The sequence below is a fragment of the Bos indicus genome, chromosome 22 (assembly GCF_029378745.1).
Source record: "Bos indicus isolate NIAB-ARS_2022 breed Sahiwal x Tharparkar chromosome 22, NIAB-ARS_B.indTharparkar_mat_pri_1.0, whole genome shotgun sequence".
NCBI classification, from domain to species: domain Eukaryota; kingdom Metazoa; phylum Chordata; class Mammalia; order Artiodactyla; family Bovidae; genus Bos; species Bos indicus.
Window position 1 is genome coordinate 32,896,257 of NC_091781.1, and position 17,438 is coordinate 32,913,694.

Below are 17,438 nucleotides of genomic sequence, written 5' to 3' on the forward strand. Positions count from 1 at the left end.
ACAACTCTCACCACTATCTAGTTCAAGAATATTTTCATGATCCCCGAAGGAAACTGTGTACCCATTAAACATCATTCCCCATGTCCCTCTCATCACAGCCCCTGACAACCATTGGCTTCACCTGCACTTAGGACTTGCCTATCCTGGATACTTACATAAACAGAATTATACATTATGTGGCCTTTTACATATGGCTCTTTCAAAAAAATTTTTCAAGTTCATCCATGCTTTCAAAATTCATCTATGTTGTAGTATATACAGTATCTTACCTCTTTTTATGGCTGAATAATATTTTTTCCCTTGTGTCTGTATCACATTTTGTTTATCTATTCATCTATTGAGGGACATTTGCATTATGTCCCAAGTGAAGTGAAGTGAACTCGCTCAGTTGTGTCCAACTCTTTGCGACCCCGTGGACTGTAGCCCACCAGGCTCCATCGTCCATGGGATTTTCCAGGCAAGACTACTGGAGTGGGTTGCCATTTCCTTCTCCAGAGGATCTTCCCAACCCAGGGGTCGAACCCGGGTCTCCTGCACTGTAGGCAGACGCTTTACTGTCAGCCACCAAGGAAGTCCTTCTGGCTGTTATGAATAATGCTACTCAGAGCACTTATGTAAAGAAGTTGATTTGAATATGTATCTTCAATTCTTTGGGGCCTTAGAATAATTTTCAGGGTTGGTTTTGAGTCTTTGAATGTGGTCAAGACAAGTTTTGGCAACTATCCTTTTTTGCATGTTATTATTTCTAAGAGCATCAAGAAGCAGCTGTTTGACTCAGTAGATTGAAGGTAGCAGATGAGAACATGTGTGGACGAGTTAGGGAGGAAGAAATGTACAGAAAAAAGAGCTTGGGGCTGGGACTCTCTGAAGAAACAGAATTTCTCATAATCTGCTATATCGGTAGTGTTTGGGATTGTATCTACTTGCCTATGACTACCAGTTTGTCTATATTCATCTGTGTTCCCAGGAATAAATACATTCTGTTTTTATTCAATTACTCAATGTTTAGTAATCCACCAACTGTGTGAAATAATTAAGACTAATAATCACAAATTAAGACATTTGACGTAAGGTTCCATTAACAACTATTTTGTGTTTGATGACAGTCTTTGTTTCTGTGTGTTCTAAGCAAGGAAGACCTATATTTATTTTTCCTAGCAGACACTAAAAAGTGTAATCATAATACTTATCTGTAAAATGGAGTTAATAATAGGTTAGTTGTGAAGTTTAAGTAACTTAATGCTTCTAAATTAAAAGGTGTTGCCCTTAATGAATCAATCATTATTATCATCACTATTATTCATTCAGTAGACAGTAGTAAAGGCAGTATTTGTAAAAGCAAATCAAACCATATTGTCCATTTGCTTAAAACCCTTCGATGCTTTTCCAGTTTATGGACTCAGGAAAGAATTCGCGTGTCCTAAGGCCTCACCTGAATGATTTTGCTTCTAACTTTCCAAATGTTTTTGGACTATTTTTCTTCTTGCTTCTTCTCTCCAACCACGTTGGCTTTATTTCCTAGAACAGATCAAGATTTTCCTGCCTCGGGGACTTGGCGCCTGCTTTTTCTTCTGCTGGGAATATTTATAATCTACGTTTCTCTCGGCTAACCACCCACGGTTCTGCTTGTGGAACTTTGTCTCAACGCCACTTTGTCGTAGAGGCCTTTTGCTAAAGGACATCCTCCATTATTAATCTCTATTTTTTCTCCCTTTTGCTGGAGTTAAACGATAGCCTAATTATAACCTGCAGTGATTTTATTTAATTACCCAGTGACTACAGTTTGCTCCTCTCTCCTTTCAAGTCTCTTGAAAGAATCAGTATCTAGCTCAGTGTTTAGATATTCATGGTATATATTTATTAAATATTTCCTAAATAAATAAACTCTTCAAATAGTTTCTATTTTCATTTCTGGAAATGAGAGTTAGGCAAGCCTTAAGTATTTTATAATTATTTTATATCTTATCATGGTTGGGCTCATTAATTTCTTTATTATAATAACATTTAAAAATTATTTATTCGTTTCTTTGCATATTTTATTACTTTTCAATAGTCAAAGGATTTGAGATGACAATTTTTCAAGCTGGAATTCATTTAAGGCACATTTTGAGGTTTCAGTATTCATTTTTAAAGAGTATCAAGAAAACAGGATATTAAGAGGAAAAATCAAAATCCAAATTCTATACTAGATATTTGAAGGAATTCAGCTTCCCCTTCTCTTGAATAAGAAGAGTTTACCTTACGCCATGTTCTAAGAGTGAGTTTCTTACAATAAAAAGAATAAGTTTCCCATTCTCTTGGTAGCTGGGTTACAAGTTCCTTTTGGAGAATCATCCCATTGCTACTCCCCATCCACGTGCTTAGATATGGGTCTGTGACTTCTTGGATAATCATAAACTCACAGTCTTCTGGTCACAGGGATTGCTTGAAGTAGGAATTGGCAATTTTTTTTCCTATAAAGGGCCAGATGGTAAATATTTTGGTCTTTCAGGCTGCACAGTTTCTGTTCAACTACTCAACTCTGTGCTTGTATCATGAAAGCAACCTAGACAACATGTAAAGAAATGGTCACGGCTGTCTTGTAATAAAACTGTATTAGCAACTCATGAGGGACAAGATTCGGTCTGTGAATTGCCATTTGCCAACCCCTGGCTATGGGTCTACAAGTACCAAAAGTGTGAATAACTGTTTAGAAAATTTTATATCACTTTAACAGAGGAATTTTATGTATTTTTTAAATATAATTCTTTTCCTTTCATTTTTATGCTAATTCATATTTAATTGTATTTTACAAAATTATTGGTCCATTACACACTGGATGTTTTAAAAAAATGATAAAAAGGTCCTCATGATGGAAAGTTTGAGAAGCAGTGGCTTAGAATACAACACAGGGTAAGGAAAATTCATCAGCCTGATTCAAGCCAATCCAAGACTTGTAGGAAGAGACCCATTTTCCCCCTTGGCACTTAAACCTAGAAATTGTGAGCCTGCAGCTATTGGGCCACCTCAAAGAGTCCAGGAAGGAAGGAAGGCAAGATATTGGAAAGCACAACCAAGAGGTGGACAGAAATCAACTGTGATGACATCACTTGAGACCTTGATCAAGTCTTCAGCTTGGTACTGCTTATTTGCTTTTTGTCTGTTTCCCCAACTGGTAAGTTTTACCACTGAAATTTACTTGTATGTAAGCCAATAAATCCCTCCTCCTCCTTAAAAAAAAACCAGTTTTCATGGCGTTTTTGGCCACTTGTAACCAAAAGAATCTGACAAATATAAATTTGCTTACCTTTCACTTCCATTAACTAACTGTGAGACATTGGGGGAACCACCTCCCTTACTCATATATTTATTTCCCCAGCTATAAAAATAATGAAGTTTTACCAAGTAAGACCTTAGTTCTCAAGTCATATCATTGCCAAAACATATTAAAAATGACTCGAATACTCATTATTGCTTCAATAAATAATACCTTTAAAAATTAACATATAAAGGGTTTCCATAGAAAGTACTGCTCCAGATAATCATTATTGCTCTCAGTTTTGCCCTGACAAATAAGTTCCTTAGTATACATGAAAATTCTGCATGGATCTCAAAAGATATTTTATACCCAGGCTGCTTTATGAGAGGTGGGAGAAAAGGTATCTCTTTAATGATTTCTACAATTCCATTTTAATCACACAAGGTTGACTATTTTGACTTCTACCAGGATAAAGGGGGAAATGTTGCAAAAGAGAAAATTTAATACCTTCTAGGCTCCAGCCAATACATGTCTTTGCTGGAGATAGGCTTTCAAGGTTCCAGTTCTAAGGAAATGTTAAAGAACATCTCCTGTACTCATGAAAGTCCCTGAAGACCATTAAAAAAATTACTTTATTTATTTAAATTGGAGGCTAATTACTTTACAATATTGTGGTGGTTTTTGCCATACATTGACGTGAATCAGCCATGGGTGTACATGTGTCCCCCATCTTGAACTCCCCTCCCCCCTCCCTCCCCATCCCATCCCTCAGGGTTGTCCCAGTGCACTGGCTTTGAGTGTCCTGTTTCATGCATCGAACTTGGACTGCTCATCTATTTTACATATGGTAATATACATGTTTCAATGCTATTCTCTCAAATCATCCCACCCATACCGTCTCCCACAGAGTCCAAAAGTCTGTTCTTTATATGTGGGTCTCTTCTGCTGTCTCACATATAGGGTCATCGTTACCACCTTTCTAAATTCCATATATATGCGTTAATATACTGTATTGGTGTTTTTCTTTCTGACTTACTTCACTCTGTATAATAGGCTCCAGTTTCATCCACCTCATTAGAACTGATTCAAATCTTTTTAATAGCTGAGTAATATTCTATTGTGTATATGTACCACAGCTTTCTTATCCATTCGTCTGCCAATGGACATCTAGGTTGCTTCCATGTCCTGGCTACTGTAAACAGTGCTGAGTTGAACACTGGGGTACATGTGTCTCTTTCAATTCTGATTTCCTCGGTGTGTATGCCCAGCAGTGGGATTGCTGGGTCATATGGCAGTTCTATTTTCAGTTTTTTAAGGAATCTCCACACTGTTTTCCATAGTGGCTGTACTAGTTTGCATTCCCACCAACAGTGTAAGAGGGTTCCCTTTTCTCTGCACCCTCTCCAGCATTTATTGTTTGTAGACATTTTAATAGCAGCCATTCTGACCTGTGTGAGATGGTACTTCATTGTGGTTTTGATTTGCATTTCTCTGATAATGAGTGATGTTGAGCATCTTTTCATGTGTTTGTTAGCCATCTATATGTCTTCTTTGGAGAAATGTCTGTTTAGCTCTTTGGCCCATTTTTTTAATTAGGTCATTTATTTTTCTGGTATTGAGCTACATGAGCTGTTTGTATATTTTTGAGTTTAATTCTTTCACTTGCTTCATTTGCTTTTATTTTCTCCCACTCTGAAGGCTGTCTTTTCACCTTGCTTATCGTTTCCTTCATTGTGCTAAAGCTTTTACAGTTAATTAGGTCCCATTTGTTTATTTTTGCTTTTATTTCCATTACTCTGGGAGGTGGGTCATAGAGGATCTTGCTGTGATTTTTGTCAGAGTGTTCTGCCTATGTTCTCCTCTAGGAGTTTTATAGTTTCTGGTCTTACATTTAGATCTTTAATCCATTTTGAGTTTATTTTTGTGTGTGGTGTTAGAAAGTGTTCTAGTTTCATTCTTTTACAGGTGGTTGGCCAGTTTTCTTAGCACCACTTGTTAAAGAGATTGTCTTTTTTCCATTGTATATTTTTGCCTCCTTTGCCAAAGATAAGCTGTCTATTGGTGCGTGGATTTATCACTGAGCCTTCTATTTAGTTCCACTGATCTATATTTCTGTCTTTATGATAGTACCATACTGTTTTGATGACTGTAGCTTTGTAGTATAATCTGAAGTCAGGCAGGTTGATTCCTTCAGTTCCATTCTTCTTCCTCAAGACCATTTTAAAGTTAATCACCCTAACAGATGACCCACTAGAAACACATTCTACTTCAAATATTTCCTTCTACATGCTGCTGCTGCTGCTGTCGCTTTAGTCGTGTCTGACTCTGTGCGACCCCATAGACGGCAGCCCACCAGGCTTCCTGTCCCTGGGATTCTCCAGGCAATAACACTGGAGTGGGTTGCCATTTCCTTCTCCAATGTATGAAAGTGAAAAGTGAAAGTGAAGTCGCTCAGTTGTGTCCAACTCTAGCGACCCCATGGACTGCAGCCTACCAGGCTCCTCCGTCCATGGAATTTTCTAGGCAAAATTACTGGAGTGAGGGTGCCATTGCCTTCTCCTACCTTCTATATGGAGGCCACTAAAATTAGTGAAGTTGATCAGTCTTGTCTGACTCTTTGCGACCCCATGGACTGTAGCCTATCAGCCTCCTCCGTCCATGGGATTTTCCAGGCAAGAATACTGGAGTGGGTTGCCATTTCCTTTTCTAGGATATCTTCCTGACCCAGGGATTGAACCCAGTCCCCAGCATTGTAGGCAGATGCTTTACTGTCTGAGCCACCTGGTAGCTCAGTTGGTATAGAATCTGCCTGTGATGCAGGAGACCAGAGTTCGATTCCTGGATTGGGAAGATCCCCTGGAGAAGGGAATGGTAACACACTCCAGTATTCTTGCCTGGAGAATCCCATGGATGGAAGAGCCTGGTGGGCTACAGTCCATGGGGTTGCAAGAGTCAGACACAACTTAGCGACTAAACCATCACCACCACCACCACTAAAATAGTATTCTTTCAAAAAAAAACAAAAAAAAACACCAAAAAACTTTGGGGGGGGGGTGCATTTTTATGATCCAGAATAGACTTTCAAAAAATCCTCTTTTTAAATTGGCTTTTGAAAGAAAACTGTGTCTTCATGCCATCTTGAACTTCCAGTGACATTTTGGGCTCTGCAATTACCATGTTTTCAGTCACGAATACCCTTAGCCTTTTTGTTGTTGCTGTTGTTATTTTTTTTTAAATAATAGACTCTGCTTTAGGGAGATACAGCCTCTCATACCCACTTAGCCAAGTGTGCTTTTCTGAATTGATATTCATGTTTTGCACAGCTCCAGCACTGTACTCAGCTCCCAGCACCCATTTCTCTCTGTGATTTCTAACCCAATACTTATTGAGTATAAATATCTTTGAACATGGGGACATCCCAGTGCCTCCTTTGATAGATATGTGTAGAATGAATGATTACAAAGTAATACTTATTACTTAAGATTCTCTTCATTCCAGGTGTGATTACAAATACTTTTCATACTTCTAATCCTAACTGGAATCCCATGAGGTAGACACTTATGCTATGCTAAGTCACTTCAGTCGTGTCCAACTCTGTGTGACCCCATAGATGGCAGCCTACTAGGCTCCCCTGTCCCTGGGATTCTCCAGGCAAGAACACTGGAGTGGGCTGCCATTTCCTTCTCCAATGCATGAAAGTGAAAAGTGAAAGTGAAGTCGCTCAGTCGTGCCTGACTCTTAGCGACTCCATGGACTGCCGCCTACCAGGCTCCTCTGTCCATGGGATTTTCCAGGCAAGAGTACTGGAGTGGGGTGCCATTGCCTTCTCTGGGTAGACACTTAGGGCTACGTCTATTTCACAGAAGAGGAAGCAGAGGCACAGAGAAGTGATTTTTTTCAAGGTCATATGACAGTCAAATATTGCTGAGTCAGGATTCAAATTCTGACTCCAAAATCTCTCAACTTTTTTTTATAATACCAGGGACTGAACTCCAAGCCACTGTTAGTGAAGAGTCTACTGACTACCAAGCAAGGGATTGGTAATCAGTGTCTCTGATAGGCGATGCTCCCTGGAGTAGCATCAGATCCAAGTGGATCTTTGGTGAAAATTCCATTAGTTGGCTACCAACTGGGGATAATTATCCAATGGCAAGTGATTCCAGAGTACTTTTCTTCACCCACACCACCACCTCCCAGTGCAAGCTATTATACTCTTCTTCCTGGGCTACATGTGTATCCTTCCAGCCCTTTCTATAATAAACAGTCAGAGCCATTTAAACAAACAAATCCACCATTCTCTGTCACTTTCCTTATCCAAAACCCTCACTGTATTCTACGTATCTTTAGGAAAAAGTCAAAATCTTCACCTGAGTGTAGAAAGTCCTGCTTACTTTTCCAGACACCTCTCAAGCTTTTTTGACTGAATCCAGTCACACTCCATCTGCTTTCATTTCCTGGAGGAAACATGCTCTTTCCTAGCTAAAGATATTTACTCTGGCTGCTGCTTTAGTCGGGCACACCAACACTCTGTGCTTCCAACCATCCAACTGTGTTTGTGACCTGCTGTCATAGGTCCACTCATCTTTCCTTTTGGTCTCAGCTTGGCCAGAAAGGATTTTCTTGATATATTCCAGTCCCAGATCATACTAGAGTCCTCTAAAACGTACCATCAAAGTCTTGCTTCTCTGTTTTTTAAACTCCCCTTATACTCTTATAATTACACATTGAATATCTGTCTTCCTTTCTTGCCATATCTCCAGTACCAAATATCTGTCATAGTGCTGATACTTCATACTTGTTGAGTGAATTAATGGACATATATTAAATAATTAAATTGTGTCACTTCTAGGAACCATTACCTTAGAGACAATAAAAGGCTTAAATATGTCTTGAAAATGTGAATAGTTGGTAGAGCACTGAAATAGTTTACCCAGGAACACAGACAATTAAAAAAAAAACAGCGATATTATAATAAATGCTAATATATTCCAAGTATTTACTATGTAAAAGGCATTTTTCCAAGAACTGTGAACAAACTGGTCATTTTTGTTTTTGATTTTCATTGGCTTTTTCCTGAAGACCAAATCAGAAGTCTCTCATTTTCCTCCTAAAAACTGGTAAGAAACACCAATATCAATGGTAGTGGCAGTGTTGGTAACAGTAAAGATGATGATGATAATAGTGTTGCTGATGGTATCTTACTATATGCTATATTCTTTAAATGCAGGACAATCATATGTGGTCCTAAGGACCACTTAATGAGACAGGTAATATTGTTACCCACACCATAAAGATGAAGAAACTAGATAGAGAAGGGTTAAGTAACTGTCTCTCTCTCTATATATATATAATATATATAGTAAATATATTATCTATATTTATATAGATAATACAGGCATAGTCAGGATTCATATGAACCCAGTCTTGACATTCATAGCTGAAAACAGCAATATGCTCTTTCCATTTTGGGGGTTAATAGGCTCTTCTGTGTGGCTCTTGCTTAGTGTCTCTCCTGAGGCTGTAGTCAGTTGGGATCTTTAGACATTTAAAGCATTCACTAGTCTCAGCATCAAAGATGGCTTACTTGGAGAGCTGGCAGCTGCTGCTGCTGTTGGCTGGGAATGCTTTTGAGACTGCTGACTGGAGAGCCTACACGTGACCTCTCCATATGGCTTGGACTTCCCACAGCAATGAAGCTGGGTTTTGATAGGGATCATTCCAACAGGGGTAATTTCACAATATCAGGGGAAACTGCAAGTCTCCTTAGAGGCTAGAGTTATAAGTTTAGAACATGACTATTCTCACATTCTATTGGTCCAGCAAACACTAAGGAAATCCCAGGGTGAAGGGAAAGGAGTTACACTTAAAGTCTGGACATGCAGAGCAGCACACGTACACACAGGTACACACAGAGGGAAGAAATTGACGAAGACCATCTTGAAAACTATCTTCCTTAAGATACTATGTTGTTTCATAATTTATTTGCACTGGCACTGATACTCTTTAATGCTGATCATGGTGGATAAGAAGGTAAGCCTTGCTACCTTCTTTCCAGGTCCCAAAGGATAACAACTTCAAGCATTCTTCACACAAACCATAGACACAGTGGTATTTGATTTGAGAAGGTCTGTTTGTCTTTTTTTTTCTCTCTTGCTTGAGGGAAAGAAGTTTCACTATCATTCTATTTCAAGAGGCAAGTGGGAAAACCCTGCAGAACAAACAGGAGCCCTTCAAAGGATGCCTCTTAAATCACTGTCCATGGAGATCACTTTTCCCTTTAAGCCTGTGAAGAAAGTTTGGCGTTTCCTCACTTGCTTTGATGTAAATTCCTTTCTCAGTTTCCTTTCTTTTTTGGTCCACATGGGAGCCAAGGGAGCATGTGTCTCTCTGAACCCTCACAATCAACCCTGAGTTGCTTTAGATATCTGTCCTCAGGCACTGCCTGCAGCAGTGTGGACTCTGGATGGAACTGAAAGTGGGCCCCCCTAACCCAAAATGATTGAGAATGGCAGCTGGTGAGCTGAAAATTCTGTGAAAGCAATAAATGGCAAGTTGCTACATAAACCTCATATACATTTCGGCGCAACTTAAAACTACTAATTGTACAATTATTTGCCAACTTAGAAATGTAAAGCTGAGGACTTTTCTCAAAATAAGAGTCCAGATTTGGAGGTTCCAAGTAGTCATTCTTGCATAAACTACATTTATTAAGCATCATGCTTGATGCCAGTTTTGTTTTCTTTCAAGTAAAATGAGAATTTAAGGGAGAACACAAAATACTTCCAAATTTCTAAATGATTTTTCCCATGTACAAAAGGGTAATGTTTCTCTCTAATGGAATTTTTCAAAATATTAAATTATGGATTTTATATAAAATTGAATCGCATATTTCAATAGCAAATATAACAGGCATGAAAAGTTTTGAAAACACTGACTCTTGGTAAGTATACAATTCAACAGGTGAGAACAGCGAATACTCAGGGGAGCTAGAAGGTGACCTAATAGAAGCCTCACTGCACTGCTGGTCTCCACTGGGATATTTTTACAGAGGGAGGGACAGTCTCCATTCACCTGGTGTTTGGGTTAGAGGTCAGTTAAGAGAGCATCAGGTGTGTTTCTTTGTTTTCCACTGTGGCTGTAACTTAGCCCCAGAGAAACTCACATTGTCCGCAGTCCAAAGGAGAATCAGCATGACCTTTGCCAAGTCCTAGGAAATCTAGGCCTTGTTTAAATAAATGTTATCACTTTTAATAGCATGATCCATGTGCCAGGCCCTGTATAGCTGTTTCATGTGATTTATCTAATTTTATCCTTCCAAAACCCCTATGAGATCGTGCACCAATTAGAAATTGCATTAAGTTGTATTAGTGCAAGAATGAAAGTGAAAGTGAAGTCGCTCAGCCATGTCCGACTCTTTGTGACCCCATGAATTGTGGCCTAACAGGCTCCTCCGCCCATGGATTTTCCAGGCAAGAATACTAGAGTGGGTTGCCATTTCCTTCTCCAGGGGATCTTCCCAATCCAGGGATCGAACCAGGGTCTCCCGCATTGGAGGCAGACACTTTAACCTCTGAGCCACCAGGGGGCTTAAAAAGAAGTTTGATTTCTTCTAAGGAAGGTAACTTAAAAGGTAAACAGCCATGGGCTTGGAATTAGGAATTCATTCATCACGTGTGACTTCCATTTTCAGAATTATTGCATGATCCAAGATGACCACTAGAGTCTTCACATCTGTTTTGTGACAGCAAATGGTAGAAGGGAGGAAAGTTCTCTAGAAGGACTATCTAAGATCTAGAACTTATACTGCAAAGGCCATGCTTGTCTGTGATGGGAGTCTGGGGTACATTTTTAGCTGTGCAATTTGATACTCAATTTGAATATGGGTTCTTCTACAAAGCAGGAAGAGAATGGATCCTGGCCCTCAACTATTAGACAAGGACCCAGCTAGTTCTTTTTACCATCTCTATTGTACAGAGAAGGGAACTGAGGCTTATCAAGGTTTAGATTCTTGATCACAAAGGTAGTTAGTGAAAGCCTAAAAGTTTTAGCAGGCGAGGTGTTATATTTAATCATTATCATCAACCCTGTAGTTGATACTATTGGCTCTAATTTTCAGGAAACAGACTTAAAGAGGTTAAGCTCACAAATGAATACATGGCAAATAAGATCATACGTGGAATCTGGTTTGTCAGATACCAAACAGGGATCTCTAAACTATTCTGCCACACTAATACCATTGCGTGTTTTAGGAAAGAGTCAACAGAGATTCCTGGCACCATCTCATCCCTCTACACTAAGTCCCCAGGGGATGTTGCTCACTGAATGAAAATACCAGGTATCGTCAGTTGTGTCTGACTCTTTGTGACACCACGGACTATAGCCCACCAGGCTCCTATGTCCATGGGATTCTCCAGGCAAGAATATTGGAATGGGTTGCCATGCTGTCCTCCAGGGGATCTTCCTGGCCTAGGGACTGAACCCATATCTCTTACATTTGTTGCACTGGCAGGCAGGTTCTTTGCCACTAGTGCCACCTGGGAAGCCCATTTACAATATATAACTAGATATGATTCATTACCCACTCCAGTACTCTTGCCTGGAAAATCCCATAGACAGAGGAGCATGGTGGGCTGCAGTCCATGGGGTCGCTACAAGTCAGACACAACTGAGCAACTTCCCTTTCACTTTTCACTTTCATGCATTGGAGGAGGAAATGGCAACCCACTCCAGAATTCTTGCCTGGAGAATCCCAGGGACGGGGGAGCCTGGTGGGCTGCTGTCTGTGGGGTCTCACAGAGTCGGACACGACTGAAGCGACTTGGCAGCAGCAGCAGCATGGTTCATTATCCTTAAATCTGTTTTCATTCTTTCTAATTATGGCAAATAGATGGGGAAATAGTGGAAACAGTGGCTGACTTTATTTTTGGGGGCTCCCAAATCACTGCAGATGGTGATTGCAGCCATGAAATTAAAAGACACTTACTCCTTGGAAGGAAAGTTATGACCAACCTAGACAGCATATTAAAAAGCAGAGACATTGCTTTGTCAACAAAGATCCATCTAGTCAAGGCTATGGTTTTTCCAGTAGTCATGTATGGATGTGAGAGCTGGACTATAAAGAAAGCTGAACACTGAAGAATTGATGCTTTTGAACTAGGGTGTTGGAGAAGACTCTTAAGAGTCCCTTGGACTGCAAGGAGATCCAACCAGTCCATCCTAAAGCAGATCAGTCCTGGGTGTTCATTGGAAGGACTGATGTTGAAGATGAAACTCCAATACTTTGGCCATCTGATGCAAAGGGCTGACTCATTTGAAAAGACCCTGATGCTGGGAAAGATTGAGGGCAGGAGGAGAAGGGGATGACAGAGGATGAGATGGTTGGATGGCATCACTGACTCAATGGACATGGGTTTGGGTAGACTCCGGGAGTTGGTGATGGACAAGGAGGCCTGGCGTGCTGCAGTTCATGGGGTCACAAAGAGTCGGACACAACTGAGCTACTGAACTTAACTGAATCACGCAGTATCTAAATTTGCTTGATCATAAAAAGTCATCTAAAATGTTTGTCAAAAAATAAATTCCCCCAAAATAAATAAATAAATAAATTCCCAGTTTTTTTCCCTGGAGATTATACTCAGTAGATGGAGTAGAGCTGAGAAATCCATGTTGAAAACCTGCTCCAGCTCATCCTTACAATCAGGCTAATGTGGGAAATATATTTACATAGTTTAACCATATGCTTCCACTTCTACTGCTAAGTTTCCAGGAACTTGAAGGTGAAAATGTCTTCCTGCAATAGTTTCTTTTTTTAAAAAAAGGTTTTCCTTCCAACACCAAGAAAAAAACCAAAATGTTTCTTCTTGATTTTCTCTTGCTTTCTCTACAAATAAATATGGAAACATCACAAACAATCATTTAGAGTCCAAAGTCACTTATCTTGAAACTTCAGGACTAAAAAGCCATCCATGAATAAAATGAAGAATGAAAGACTACAGTGAAACAACAGAACTTGAGCAAACACTCCTTTCTGATTCATTCATTGGTTTCTTCTTTCATTCACGGAGAGATCAGATGAACTCAGGAAAAAAAGAGGGAATGCAGACCATCAGAAAAGCAGCTTGCTCAGAAATTCTCTTTGTAGTCTGGCTTCCCTTTGCTTTGTTTCTCAACTTTTATAAAAGAGAATCTCAGTGACACAGAAGTCTTCTTTGAGTGTTTTGGGAAAGGCTTGATGCGAAAAAGTGCACTGGTTGAAACAGACTAGAGTCAGAAAGAGGCACTGCTTCTTAATTGATCATGACTCAATCACAGGAGGAAAGGGAGTTTTGTTTACAAATCTAATTTATGAAGCAATGTAGTTATAACTGGGGACCCGCAAGGACCAGTCTCCACACAGAGGTGCAATATACAGAGGAGAAAACATCTCATTCTCTAATTTCTAGTTTTGTACATGTTTCCATTTCTATCTGATATTCATGAAATAGTGCAGAAGTGCTAATCTATAGATAAATATGCAAGTATACATAAATTGAGGGTATGTACTCCAACTTTTTTTTAACTGATGAGATATGTGATCAATACAATTCGATGTAGAACAACTTATCTTTAGTGAGCTTCAGAATCACCTAAAAGATGTTAAAATGCAGATTTCTGGGATGTATACCCAGAGATTCTGATTTAGTAGGTCTGTGGTCAAGTCTATGAAATTACATTTTTAACAGTTTCCCAGTGCTCGCTTCGGCAGCACATATACTAAAATTGGAACGATACAGAGAAGATTAGCATGGCCCCTGCACAAGGATGACACGCAAATTCGTGAAGCGTTCTATAATTTTTACAAGCAATAAATGCTGGAGAGGATGTGGAGAAAAGGGAACCCTCTTACACTGTTGGTGGGAATGCAAACTAGTACAGCCACTATGGAGAACAGTGTGGAGATTCCTTAAAAAACTGGAAATAGAACTGCCATATGACCCAGCAATCCCACTGCTGGGCATACACACTGAGGAAACCAGAAGGGAAAGAGACACGTGTACCCCAATGTTCATCGCAGCACTGTTTACAATAGCCAGGACATGGAAGCAACCTAGATGTCCACCAGCAGATGAATGGATAAGAAAGCTGTGGTACATATACACAATGGAGTATTTCTCAGCCATTAAAAAGAATACATTTGAATTAGTTCTAATGAGGTGGATGAAACTGGAGCCTATTATACAAAGTGAAGTAAGCCAGAAAGAAAAACACCAATACAGTATACTAATGCATATATATGGAATTTAGAAAGATGGTAACGACAACCCTGTATGCGAGACAGCAAAAGAGACACAGATGTATAGAACAGTCTTTTGGGATCTGTGGGAGAGGGAGGTGGGGGATGATTTGGGAGAATGGCATTAAAACATGTATAATATCATATAAGAAACGAATTGCCAGCCCAGGTTCGATGCAGGATACAGGAAGCTTGGGGCTGGTGCACTAGGACAACCCTGAGGGATGGTATGGGGAGGGAGGTGGGAGGGGGGTTCAGGATGGGGAACGTGTGTACACCCGTGGCGGATGCATGCTGATATATGGCAAAACCAATACAATATTGTAAAGTAAATAATAATAATAATAATTTAAAAAAAATTCCCAGGTGGTGTTGACACTGCTCATCCATAATAGAATAATAATAGAATAATAGACTAGCACTGTTCTAGAGAAGTGATGAGCATATGATTTGGTCTCAGGATCCCTTTATACTCTTAAAAATGGTTGGGGATCCCAAATAACTTTATCTGCTACTATTTATGAATACTGAATTAGGAATTAAAACATATATTTATTGGTTTAATCTTTGAAACATAAGTGTGGTGTTGGAGAAGACTCTTGAGAGTCCCTTGGACTGCAAGGAGATCCAACCAGTCCTTTCTAAAGGAGATCAGCCCTGGATGTTCTTTGGAAGGAATGATGCTGAACCTGAAACTCCAGTACTTTGGCCACCTCATGCAAAGAGTTGACTCATTGGAAAAGACTCTGATGCTGGGAGGGATTGGGGGCAGGAAGAAAAGGGGACGACAGAGGATGAGATGGCTGGATGGCATCATCGACTCGATGGATGTGAGTTTGAGTGAACTCCGGGTGATGATGATGGACAAGGAGGCCTGGCGTGCTGCGATTCATGGGGTCACAAAGAGTCAGACACGACTGAGCGACTGAACTGAACTGAATAATAAATCTCATGTTAATACTTACTTATTGTAATGAAAAGAAATTACATTTTCAACATGAAATAATAAGCAAGAAGAGTGGTTTGTTTTACAGTGGGTAAATCTTTTTAACGCCTGGCTTAATAAAAGGAAGTTGGAGCTTCATATTTGCTTCCATACTCAGTCTGTTGTGTAGCAGGAAAAGGGGGGTCCTGATATTATATAAGGATATTATATTATCATAAGAGTCTTTAAAGATAGTTGTGGATATTCTTTGATACTCAAAACTAAAAAAGTAGTCATTTCTTAAAGTTTATTTTCAATACAGCTCTGAAATTGCATCAATGAACTTTCCATACTTATTAACATGGCAGTTCAGTCATCTTCACTTTGAATGATCTTACCTCCATGCAAGATTCTGTAGTATATTCACTGGAATGTATTGGTTTACTGAATTAAGCAGATTTTTCAAATATTGACATATGTTATTATATTTTAAAAATCACATTTGTTAATATAACTACCAATTATATCAGAGAAGTCTGTAAGAACTGGGAATCTGTCAAGCTTAAGTTCTCCAAAATTTTAATTTTTCACTTGAAAGCTTGAGCTTTATCATTGGCAACAAATATTGTCAGTTGTTTCCCTTGGAAGTGACAGGCTTACTTTTTTTTTTTAATAAAGAAAATGTATGCCAAAGAATAAATCTGAATAATCATAGTTTGTCAACTTTTTTGATAAAAATGATATTCCATTAAAAAAGGTGGCTAGTTTAGTTTGCTCTCTGATCAATTACTTAGTCGTCCTTCTAGAAAAAATACTTTTATGTAAACTTATCAGTTTATCCCACAGACTATTTAAAATATATGTGTTCAAAGGTTTAGATTAAATAAACGAGTAGCTTTTACTGCTTTATTAATGGCATTCTTAAGTAAAATGGGCATTTTAAAACATTTTATTGTGAGCATATGTTGGTGAATAAAACAATGGTTACTGATATGTTTTGGAGAAATTGCCTTAATTTATGCTAAGGCAACAGCGATTTTACCCATGGTTTCTTTTGTATCATTCGTGCAAGTGTCAATGAAAAAAAAAATTATTGCTATTGTGAAAGAAGTGTTGAACGTGCAGCTGCCTTGAAAGAATCTAAGGGACCCCACCTTCGGGGGTGGGGTCACATTTGAGATCACATTTGAGAATCACTATTCTAGAGAATAATACTGGAGAAGGCAATGGCACCCCACTCCAGTACTTTTGCCTGGAAAATCCCATGGATGGAGGACCCTAGTAGGCTGCAGTCCAGGGGGTCGCTAAGAGTCGGACACGACTGAGCGACTTCACTTTGACTTTTCACTTTCACGAATTGGAGAAGGAAATGGCAACCCACTCCAGTGTTCTTGCCTGGAGAATCCCAGGGACGGGGGAGCCTGGTGGGCTGCTGTCTATGGGGTCGCACAGGGTCGGACACGACTGAAGTGACTTAGAAGCACAGAATAATACAGAGTCAATACAACAAATGGAACTTTGCATGCAGATTTATTTCCTCTGACCATCACAGCATTTTAAAATATGAATTAGCTGTAAGCATTTAATAGCCAGGAGATTTCATATAAAAATCTGAGTCCTGGGCTTTTCTTGAAAGATCAGAGACATGATAACACTGGACTCTCTTTCCTTCCTCATGATAATGGACTGGCTACCCTTTACATGAGGCAGGCTCCTCTCCAGCTGGCACAACCGCTCCCACCTCAATTTATCTCATTCATTACCTTTACTTTCCTAGGTACAAAGCAGTCTAAGTCTGTAAATGCTAGTATTATGATAGAATGATGAAAAGCAAAGCCTGTGAAGTGAATATATGTAAGACATACAATCTCAATCTTTCTATGACTAGCTATGTGACTTGTGAGGTGACTCTCAGTGTTCTTATCTTTCTTAGTCTCAGTTTTCTTATCTTCCGAATGGGGATAATACTATGAAAGTTGTGAGGATTAAATGGGATTATAAAA

The 17,438-nt window shown here is 39.3% G+C and overlaps 1 protein-coding gene and 1 non-coding gene across 3 annotated transcripts in view; one reads left to right on the forward strand and one right to left on the reverse strand.

Moving 5' to 3' along the window:
- Positions 1–17,438, reverse strand: part of TAFA1 (TAFA chemokine like family member 1) — a 510,409-nt gene that overhangs the window by 32,874 nt on the left and 460,097 nt on the right. The gene's annotated exons all lie outside the window — the stretch shown is intronic.
- LOC139178729 (U6 spliceosomal RNA) lies at positions 13,967–14,073 on the forward strand. Its single transcript, XR_011563223.1, has one exon. It is a non-coding gene; the product is annotated as a U6 spliceosomal RNA (small nuclear RNA).